General features: G+C 39.6%; 1 pseudogene; it reads right to left on the bottom strand.

Annotated features, from left to right (window-relative positions):
• Positions 1–9,786: 9,786 nt before the first annotated feature.
• Positions 9,787–10,181, bottom strand: Gm28923 (annotated as a pseudogene).
• Positions 10,182–11,649: the final 1,468 nt, after the last annotated feature.

Here is an 11,649-nt window from a genome sequence, read left to right on the forward strand (position 1 = left end):
GGAAGTTTTCTTCAATCATTTTGTTGAAGATATTAGCTGGCCCTTTAAGTTGAAAATCTTCATTCTCATCAATTCCTATTATCCGTAGGTTTGGTCTTCTCATTGTGTCCTGGATTTCCTGGATGTTTTGAGTTAGGATCCTTTTGCATTTTGTATTTTCTTTGACTGCTGTGTCGATGTTCTCTATGGAATCTTCTGCACCTGAGATTCTCTCTTCCATTTCTTGTATTCTGTTGCTGATGCTCGCATCTATGGTTCCAGATCTCTTTCCTAGGGTTTCTATCTCCAGCGTTGCCTTGCTTTGGGTTTTCTTTATTGTGTCTACTTCCCTTTTTAGTTCTAGTATGGTTTTGTTCATTTCCATCACCTGTTTGGATGTGTTTTCCTGTTTTTCTTTAAGGACTTCTACCTGTTTGGTTGTGTTTTCCTGCTTTTCTTTAAGGGCCTGTAACTCTTTAGCAGTGCTCTCCTGTAATTCTTTAAGTGACTTATGAAAGTCCTTCTTGATGTCCTCTATCATCATCATGAGAAATGTTTTTAAATCTGGGTCTAGATTTTCGGTTGTGTTGGGGTGCCCAGGACTAGGTGGGGTGGGAGTGCTGCATTCTGATGATGGTGAGTGGTCTTGATTTCTGTTAGTAGGATTCTTATGTTTGCCTTTTGCCATCTGGTAATCTCTGAAGCTAGCTGTTATAGTTGTCTCTCTTAAGAGCTTGTTCTTCAGGTGACTCTGTTAGCCTCTATAAGCAGACCTGGGAGGGTAGCTCTCTCCTTAGTTTGAGTGGGCAGAGTATTATCTGCAGGCAAGCTCTCTTCTTGCAGGAAAGGTACCCATATATCTGGTGTTCGAACCGGACTCCTGGCAGGAGTTGTGTTCCACTCACCAGAGGTCTTAGGATCCTGTGTGGAATCCTGTGTGGGCCCTTGCGCGTGTTGGGCGAGACTCCACTGGCAAGGTACCTCGGGGCTCGAGTGGAGCGGAAGGGGCTTGTGCCCCAGGTCAGGCCCGTGTAGTCTGCTTCCCTATTTACCGCAGTCTCAGGTTCAGCGCAATTGGATTGGGGCAGACGCTGTGTTCCACTCACCAGAGGTCTTAGGATTCCGTGGGGAATCCTGTGTGGGCCCTTGCGGGTCTAGAAACAATCTTAACAGTAGGTAAAGATTCAAGAAGTAGGAATAAAATGGCTTGAATTAAGTCTCACTATCTATAGTTGGAGGGTCTGATCTTAGTGTTTTGTGGGAAAAAATCATGCCATCTACAGTTCTTCCTGAAGAAGGGATAGAGAAGAGTATTAGAAAACTAAATGAAAGCTGGAAACTCCTCTGAAATCTGCCAAATATACCAAACATATTTGCAAACAAAATTAGAACTGGGTTAAGTGGCACACAACAGTATTCCCAACACACATGGGGCCAAGGAAGGAGGAACATGAGTTTGAGATTAACTAGACCTACATATCAAGACTGTGTCTCAAGATGAAACAAAACAAAATAAAACAAATCCAAAGCAATGGTTAGAAGGGAGGGAGAGGATACAGGCAGGGAGGGAAAGGATGAAAACAATACAGAGACCAGAAGAATTACTTAGTAGTAAGCTACTGAGAACAAAATCTTCAGTGAATTGATCTTTAGTAGTGCAGGATATAAAGGCATTTCATGTATACATACCCAACATTTAATTGATATTGTGTACCAATTAAATTGCATTTAATAAATTATAGTTAAGTTTAACCTCTCTCAGTTAGAAATTGAATCCCAAAGAATAATATTCTGTTGAATCATTTGTGTAAAACAAGAAGGCCTCTTTCCTCACCCCTCAAACCATTTCTCTCCTACTGGGACACCATGGCTACAGGAGAGGGGGCATGTCCTGGGTGAATTCAATTATGAGACATTATGACATCTGTCACTTCAAAGTCTTCCAATAACACTTACACACACACACACACACACACACACACACACACACACACACACTGGAACTATCAGTGTGGCAAGTGCCCTCTGCACAACCCCTTTCTCATTTGACTAGTGGAGTTAATTCCCTGATTTTACTCCTCTCTAGACAGGAGCTAAGCAAACAGTATACAGGTCTGTAAGTTTTTGTTACTCTAGAGAACCCCAACTAATACAGATGCCAAGGCTTATTTTCTCTTCTTCTCTTTCCTTGTTTCTGAAGTAGAAGCATTTACATACTTGTTGGTCTATAGTAGAATTGACATTAAAACCCTGATCTCTTATATGCAATCTTCAGAAATGGTCAAAGGCCATAGTTTTTCAGGTATTGGATATGTTTCTAAGTGTTCTCTGCTATTTGAGATTCAGTGGCTGTCTCCTTAGCAACAAGCAAATTTTATTCTTCTTCATAAAAGGAATTTCTTGTCAAACTCATCAACATTCTGTGTTGAAGAAAATACAAGTGGTTAATGTAGTGCTAGTGCTGTTTTTAGACAGGAAGGAATTTATAGCACTACATTTATTTTATCTATCTGTCTATCTATCTATCTATCTATCTATCTATCTATCTATCTATCTATCTATGTATCTATCTGTATTCTTCAGATTTTTGATATTACATCATTTTCTCCTTCCCTTTTCTTTCACCAAGCCTTCTTGTGTACTCCACCTTTGCTCTCTCTTCAGTCCATGCCTTTTTTCTTCATTTGTTCTTACATGCATACACACACCTAAACACATTAATAGAAGCTTCTAAATCTGTGTAAGGTTATTTGCATGTATGTCTTCAGGACTGACCACTTAGTATTGGTTAACCAGTTGGTGTGCTCTTCCTGGGGGTGGGGTGGGGAAGGGGAGCTATTTCTCCTGCTCTTAGCATTTTTTAATTGCCTATAGTTCTTTTTCTAGGTCAAAATCTTATAAGATTTTCCTGTGTATATTAACATGTCTATTGATGTTATCATTGATTGGGTTTTGTTTAGTCAGCTATGTTAAAGAGACTGGGTGTAGTTTTTCTGACATTTCTAGGAAGCAATTTCATAGCAAACCTGTTCTCTCTTTTACAACCTTTCTGCCTGCTCTTCCAAAATGTTCACTGAGCTGTAGATTGCAGGAGTTGTGCTGTGGTACAAGATGTCTTAGGTTTGCATTGCTGGTAAAGACACCATGACCAAGGCAGCTTTTATAAGGACAGCATTTAATTGGGGCTGGCTTAAAGGTTTAGAGTTTTAGTCCATTATTGTTGCAATATATATATATATATATATATATATATATATATATATATATATATTCTGCAGCACATTCCTGCTACCAATGTTCTGGGTTCCTGAATGAAAGACATACACACAGCCTTATATGCCTCAAACAGTACAACAGCTGGGTCACTTCCTAACCTCCATGTCATTAATCCACATCCCACCAATAATTCTGAGTTATTATTTATTAAATTCTATTTTCTATCTTGGCTGCTCTGGACCCAGAGGGCTGTCTGGCTCCTTCACATGCCGGTCTGCCTCCCTGTCCTCCACTCTTCTTAGGCAAGGTGTCTCTCTTCTCCCAGCATGGCAGATCTCCTCCTTCCTCCTCTCCTAACCCTGGGAAATTCTCAAGTCTTGCCTCTGTCTGCCCTGCTTAGCTGCTGTCATCTTTATTTACCAGTCCGAGCCAACTGGGGGCAGAATCTACATGCAGGCACTCTCATACAAACAGCTTTTGGGGGAGTGTAATTAGCCTTTGTAATATAAGCAGCCACACATTATCATCAAGGTGGGAGCATGGCAGCATCTAGGTAGCCATGGTGTAGGAGGAACTGAGAGTTCTACATCTTCATTTGGCCACTGGGAGAAGACTAGCCCCCATGAAGTTAGGAAGAGGCTCTCATTGCCCACCCCCACAGTGAAACACTTCCTCCAACAAGGCCACACCTCATAATAGTGCCACTTTCTGGGTCAGGCATATTCAAACCATCACATAGGCTCTAACCTCCACTTCACTAAACCAGTACATTCACTAACTACAGTCTAAATATTTATTCTTGTATACACAGGTGTGTGTAGTTCTCACTCCTTATTCACTGTTCTTTTCTTTGCTTTTTGTTTTGTTTTTTCAAGACAGGGTTTTACTATGTGGCTTTGGACATCTTGGAGCTTGCTCTGTAAACTAGGCTGGCCTTGAACTCACAGGTATTCACTTGCCTCAGCCTCCCAAGTACTGGGATTGAAGGCATGAGCCATCCCCCGCCTTTGGCTTCATACTGGGCTCTTAAATAGGTTCAATTCTTTTTGAAGATTTAGAAATGTGAAACTTCTGTTACTAATGAAACACAAATTTATGCATCTTATTTTTCTGTTCATGGACATTATTTTAAAAGGACCAAAAAAAAAAGAGAGAGAGAGAGAGAGAGAAGGGATGAATGGATGGAGGGATAGAGGAAGAGAAGAAGCAGGTCAGAGAAATGACTTAATAAAAACAAGCACACAAACAAACAAACAAAAAACAAAATGAAACAAAAAAACAAAAAACCTCCATTAGCATGGGAATCTTAGAAGTTAGAAGGAGACAGACTAGATCTCTTTTTTAATCTGACAAAGATTTAGCAACTTGGCCCATTGTCACCTGGGCTAAAAATTTTAACTCCACAATGAACACTTTCGTAGAGTTGGAGGAAGAACAGCAAATTCTATTTCTGTGGAATTTAAGTGATATAATTTCTAAGCCCGAGCATCCTAGAAAGACTACAAACCCAGAAGCAGTGCTGGGTAGAACCATCCAACACAAGCACCAAGGGGATGTAGCGCTGGGTGAAGGAATCTGGGAAGCCATCTGCATGATTCACCGTCATTGCCACATTGCCTGGGTTTGGAACCATTGAGGAGGTTAGTGAACATGCATCTCTGGGCATATTCATAATGACATTTCTAGAGATGACTGAGAGGTGAAAAACTGTCTTGCATATGAGCATCACCATCTCATGGACCTAGAAGGATTAAAGAAGAAAAGGGGAAAAAACTCAAGTGTCAGAATTCCTCTCTGTCTTCTTCCTGCTCTGTGAAGACATGAAGTGGTCTGCTCCTTCACTCTCTCTCTCCATCTAGTGGAATGAGGCCTTTGAAACCTTGAGCTAAAGCAATTCTCTCCCTATTGTAAATTGTTTTGTGAGGTTCTGTTTGTTAAAATGATATAGAAGTAGGCAACACACTTTCTCCTCAGTACTAAACAAGTGACACTTATACTTCAACACTTGTGTTTTTGCCCAACCATTAGGAATGTGTGTAGCATACCACAGCCAACTAAATACTGGAACCCAAGTTCTGTTTGCTATGGAGTAATCAGTGATGGCTGACACAATCCCAGGCTTCTGTTTTACTGGACATATAGACAATTTTCCATATCTTATGATTTCTATTACATTGCAACAAAGTTATGGCATGCTATAAATGACATTATTTTATATAGGTAACATTTCATTTTTTACGTGTGCCTTTGCATATTAATGTTTCAAGGAGAACTTGAAACATTATACAATGTTTTCAATGTTTCTTTGCTCTAGTGACAGTACTATTGAGTGTTTATGACTATGCATGTCATATTAGACAATTTGTAGGTTGTTTACTGAAGAATAATTCAGCATAGTAGAATTGCAATACCATGAAAACAATGGATGTGGATGGCTTACTGTACTTACAACTAACTATATTGGTCTTACAACATGATTAAGACAAGTTGAAAAAAACTTGAGACCTGTTTCTATTCCCAGGAAGAAAATAAAACAAATTTGAAAACTATGAGTTTAGAAAATACTAGAAGCCTATGATTTTTGCCTTGTGTATCACAGAATAAATTCAGAATAAAATACATAGGTATTGAAAATTAAAGTATAAAAGTAGTAGAAATATTATGAGAAAATTCTTTTATTACTTGAGCATATGTGGGGCTTTCTAACTGACCCCAACCAAAGCCAGAATGCCTTTATGAGAAGATTATTTTATTTTTGAAAAGTCTGTACTACAGAATTCATAACAAAGTAGAAAAATGGTATTTGCAACTAACATAAAAACAATTAATATCTGTAATTAGTTTTATATTTTCCATAATATTGGAAGATGAAATAATGCTTCAATGGATAGGCAAGCTAACAATAAAGATGCAACTGGAAGATGGGAGAAGGAGATGTTATTTTCACTTCTAATAGTGAAGTCATCCTTTCCAGATGGCCTTTGCTGTAGCTCTCACTGCATCAGCTGCTTTCTCTGGATTACCTGAAACTGCAACTACAAGGAGACAATTCACCATTATGGGGCTAATTTGATCCCCTAGGGCAGCTGGACAGGTGGCCCCACTAACTGCTTTAGTGGCCTATGCTTGGATTCAGAGCAGAAAAACAAATATAAAACAATGTATAGTCTAATTCTTTACTTGTTACAGAAAAATAGTGCCGGGAGCCATCAAGGAGAAACTAAAAACTAATAGGTGATCTTCCTGAAATGGTTCTACCATGGACTGTCAAAATTAATGATGGAATTGCTTCTCTAGGTAAGGGAGAGAAGATATTATTTTAAGAAAGATTATTGCTATAAATATGCTTTTTCTGTTATTATTAAATATATATAACAATCACTAGGTTTTAAGCCCACCCTTTTGAGCAGATCTCTGTAGAACAATGAAGATGTACTGTTTTGTAGTGATGCTATATAGACAAATAGATGATCTCTTAATGCTTAATGATGATCCTATAAGAATTCCTAAAATTATAATCATAATTATTAAGCTCGTTTATAATAGGACTACTATTAAGTCCTTTCTGATGTCAAAACTGCAATGAAAACTCTGCCAGTTTTTAAGTGTCATGAGTTAATTTGCTTCTGAGATAGCAAGCAGGCATTTACAACTTAGAGCACATTCCAAGAGGTGGTAAAAAAAAACAAAAAACAAAAAACAAAAAAACCCAACTATCCAAAGGTCATAAAAAGGGAACTAAGGATTTACTATAAGTACAAGGACAGAAGATAAAATATTGACTAGGTTTATCTATATGAAACTTCACTAATATGTTAGTCACAAAAATTATAGTTTTTAACACTCCATGAACCTGTAGAGCTAGTGACAGATGATAATTGTTTAGCCAGATAATTACTCTTAATGGGTAAACCTGTAAACATTCTCTGTTGTAAACTTCTAATTTGATTTATAATTTGAATTTATGTGTAAACTTGTGGTGAGCTTTTTACCATGTGATCATGTATTCTGAAAGATGTATAAGTGCTGAAGACAGAGAGGGAAAGTTTTTTAAACAGAAATGAACTCAAGAAGAACTTAGAAGTAAGGGGATAACATTGGGAATAATGTCATTGGGAATAAGGGCATTATAACTGTTACATCAGAGTAGGAGGAAAGAGCAAGATTAGGAGAAGAGAGCAGAGAGAACTTTCTTTTTCTTTTCCCCCCTGCTTACAGAGAACATATACTTTAGAAAAAAAAAAGATTTTTTTTTTTTTTAAGATGGGGTCTCCTGTAGCTAATGCTGGTCTCTGTTTTGCTATGTAGTCAAGGATGGCTTTGAATTCCCGATTCCCCTGCATCTATATCCCAAGTGATGGGACTACAGGCAAGCATGAGCACACTGGCCAATAAATGCTGTTATTTCCAACAGCATCTGTTAACTCTCAGTGAGAAAGGGGTATTCATCCTATTAGGTCACAGGAATGTAACAAACAAACAAACAATTCATATGATCAATAATGGTAGTGCTCCCAAGACTTAGGAAAGCAAAGGGAAGCCTTGAAGGGTCTGGTGGAGGGAATCCGCTCACGTTTTCTTGAGTAAGGGTTGGAGACATCTGTAATGTCAAGACAAGCTTTAACTTCACTCTGCTGAGTGATGGAAGACCGAAAAGGTCATTTGGAATTGGGTCCCATGGGACATGTTTAGCAGAGCCTTGATATGTAAGTAGCAGAAGTCTTAACTATTAGCCATTTCACTGCCTTGGGAGACCTGGACACAGGGCTATGAGATGACCTAACTGTAAAGTTCTCGACCGAGGACTTGGTTGACCATAAATACTATTCAGTGCTTTCTCGACGTTCTTTAATGACTTCAGAAGACAACAGCAATGCATACCCAGTATGATAGTCACAGAAATGTTCACATTTACGGGGAAACACAACCTTTGATGAAACCAGAATTAAGCTGTCTTTTAAGAAACTGGTTAGAACCTCCTAAAGGACCATTACAATTCCTATTTTATATCTGCCCCAGGACAGAAATCCTATGGTGCATCAGTTTCGACTGAAGGTTGTAAACCACTCAATGGTTGCCGTCTCAGAGTTTGCTGTCTAGTTGCCTTTTTAAAAACATATTAACCAAATCATAAAAACAAACAAACAAACAAACAAACACTGCCACTTCTCAACTCAAGGAATAAAATGGCTACACGCTTCTTTCTGGTAGAAGGCAAGTTCTCTGCTATGTGGTTAAGGAAGGAAGTGGGGGATACTTCTGCCCTATTCAACACACAGAATGATTTGGCTTGAGATTTAAGACAGAAGGCATCTTTAACATCTCCTGTAAGATGCTAACCAGAGAAACACAGTTGCCATGCCATTGGGTTTATTCAGATCACCTCTGGGCTTCTTCTCACTGCTTCTGTGTGGCTACTGGAGTGGGATAAAATTTCCACGTTTCTCTTCCAGATCTTTCTACGTGTTGTGTTTCTTCTGAGTCAGGAAATGGTTTCTCCCGACAGTCCTAAGATTTACAAATTCAGTATGTGATTCTGAAATACTTACTGACTATCTTTAGTGCAAGAAGAAACAAGAAGGGGAAACACTATGGACCGAACTCAAAGCACTTGGCTTGTGCTTACCTCAGTCATAATACTGCTGAGCTGACTGGCCCCGGAATCAAGGGAACACATGTATATTGAGAGCTCACACATGTATATTGAGAGCTCACACATGTATATTGAGAGCTCACACATGTATATTGAGAGCTCCGCTACTGTTTAAGAGGCTTTGACTGGAAAGGCCATAGTGGTTTCAGTTTTTCTCCAAAGACTACATCCACTTCCCACCATCAGCGTCCCGAGAGCCTTGGAATTAAAAGGTCTAGTCACATGACATCCTGTACAGTTACGATCTATCCAGTTCTGACTAGTCAAATTTAACTTGAATGTTCAGACTGAGTTTCTTCCTCTCACTGTGGGAGATGGAAGGGAACCAACCACCCTGTTTCTGCTGTCAATACTGTACCACTACTATCTTCACTATTTATCAGTCACGATGAGCTGACAATTCCTTTCTACACTTCAACTAAACTGTACAGTAAATTCTGCAGGGGTGGATATAATGTTTCTACCTTTATTTATAAATATCACACAAATGGCCTCTAGTTGAATCTACAGGTTTAAATCCATTGGCTAAAAACATATTACATATTGTAAACATGGCAATATTTAATACAGTATCTATTCTAAAATATTTTCATGTTCATGATCACACTTGTTATACCTGAAATTGAATTTATACACATTAAAGAATTACTAGCAATGGCTGCTCACTTTACTGTTGAGGACTGGGGGCTAGGGCTACATTTTATTATCTCAGAAACATCTTCAAGGTAAAGTTAAAGCTTGTCTTTGATTGGCTTGGCATATCCTTTTTTTGCATCTGGATTTAAAATGAAGATCGAGACAGGAAATAGCTAGGGCCCCTTCTAATTTACAATATTTTCAAAAATCAGTTTAAGATTCTCAGGGAAAGTGTCTGTTGTGAATTTAAAAAATTGCAAAATAAACTTAATGAAAGAAGTGTTTGAGACAGTTGGGTGGAGATCCAATGGCCATCAGTCTTCCTTAGGCTGCAGCTGTCGCTTCCAGGCCTCATTCCAATAAACTAGTCGCTTGTAATTGATGATGAGGAGGAAGAAGTTCAGCATATATGTGGTGACGCAGATGATGCAAAACTCCTTCAGCACAAAGTACAGAATGTAGGCCAGGTACAAAGACCCCACCACAGACATAATGGAGGATAGGAGCTGCATCTGCGCTGGCTGTCATGCCAAGTAATAACTGTAGTATATAAAATATAAGTTCAAAGACACTGTTTGGCTGGTTTAATACACCATCTTTTCCAAAAATGGAACCCAAAAGACCAAATCCTCGACCTCATCAGGCCACCTTTTACCATCACAGCACCGGACAATCTCAGCAGAACCCGCATTGCCATCTTCCGCTGCCGCTGCTGCCTCTGCGGCCTCCCTCTGCTTCCACCTCAGACTCTGCCATCCCTCCGGTCCGATCCAACTGATGCTGCTCAAGAGAGAACTTTCTTAGATAACTTTTTGGAGAAAGTTTTGGAGGGAACTTTTTTGAGAACTAAGAACTTAGAAATAAAAAACAAAACCGCTTTTCACGGTGTCCCTTTTTCTTCCTGTGACTTCATCTAGCAGGCTGGGAATTAGAGCTGTGCAGATCCTGTGGAGATAGAACAAAGGCTACATTACTTAATCTCCTGCTGTTTTATGATGAGGTGCTAAATGCCAGAGACTGAAGCTCTTGGCCTCAGAGCAACTCAAACAGGCAGGTCAGCTATTGCAGCAAAGTGACTGTCTTAGTCAGGGCTTCTGTTCCTGGACAAAACATCATGACCAAGAAGCAGCTGGGGAGGAAAGGGTTTATTCAGCTTACACTTCCATACTGCAGTTCATCACTAAGGAAGTCAGGACTGGAACTCAAGCAGGTCAAAAAGGAGGAGCTGAAGCAGAAGCCATGGAAGGATGTTCTTTACTGGCTTGCCTCCCCTGGCTTGCTCAGCCTGCTCTCTTATAGAACCCAAGACTACCAGCCCAGAGATGGTCCCACCCACAAGGGGCCTTTCCCCCTTGATCACTAATTGAGAAAATGCCTTACACCTGGATCTCGTGGAGGCATCTCCTCAACTGAAGCTCCTTTCTCTGTGATAACTCCAGCTGTGTCAAGTTGACACAAAACTAGCCAGTACAGTGACTTAGACTTAAGATAGATAAACATTTTATTATTGTACCACAACCCTAAATATCTCACAAGACCAAGTCTTGCACCAACTGAAAAGGTCTGTGACAAAAACTGTAATTTTCTGATAATAAGTAACATACCTCAAAATAAAGACAAATGTTACACAAGTAACAGAAATATAACTCAAGAGCGCCATCTTTTATATGTGAATCATTTTTTATTTTACTTTTTAACCATCAAGCAATAAGTAGTAAATCACAAACATTTACATGCTTGATCTAACAGGCATGTTAGTTAGATGTTTCAGATATCAAATGTAAAAATGTGAAAACTTCTTTTAAAAGAAGTCATCAGTAAGAATTACACATCCTGGGCACAAATTCCACAGCCAGTCCCACAACACCCAAAGGAGGCTCCACTTCCAGGCGCTCTAGCATGCCCAGGATCATAGGATCAGGGGTGAAGAGGACACATCTGTTCTAACACCATCAGGAGTAACTGGGACCAGTGGCTCCAGGAATGCAGGAATGCAGCCTGACCAGCCTGACCAGCCTGACTAGCCAGACCAGTGGCTCCTGTTTCTTCCAGTCTGCACCTGTGGTTTACCTTGGTCACAAACTCCTCAACAAGTCCCACAACACCCAGAGGAAGCTCCACTCCCAGGCGCTCTAACACACTCAGGATCCCAGGATCCCAGAAGC

This window comes from Mus musculus, chromosome 1 (genome assembly GCF_000001635.26).
Source record: "Mus musculus strain C57BL/6J chromosome 1, GRCm38.p6 C57BL/6J".
Lineage (NCBI taxonomy): Eukaryota > Metazoa > Chordata > Mammalia > Rodentia > Muridae > Mus > Mus musculus.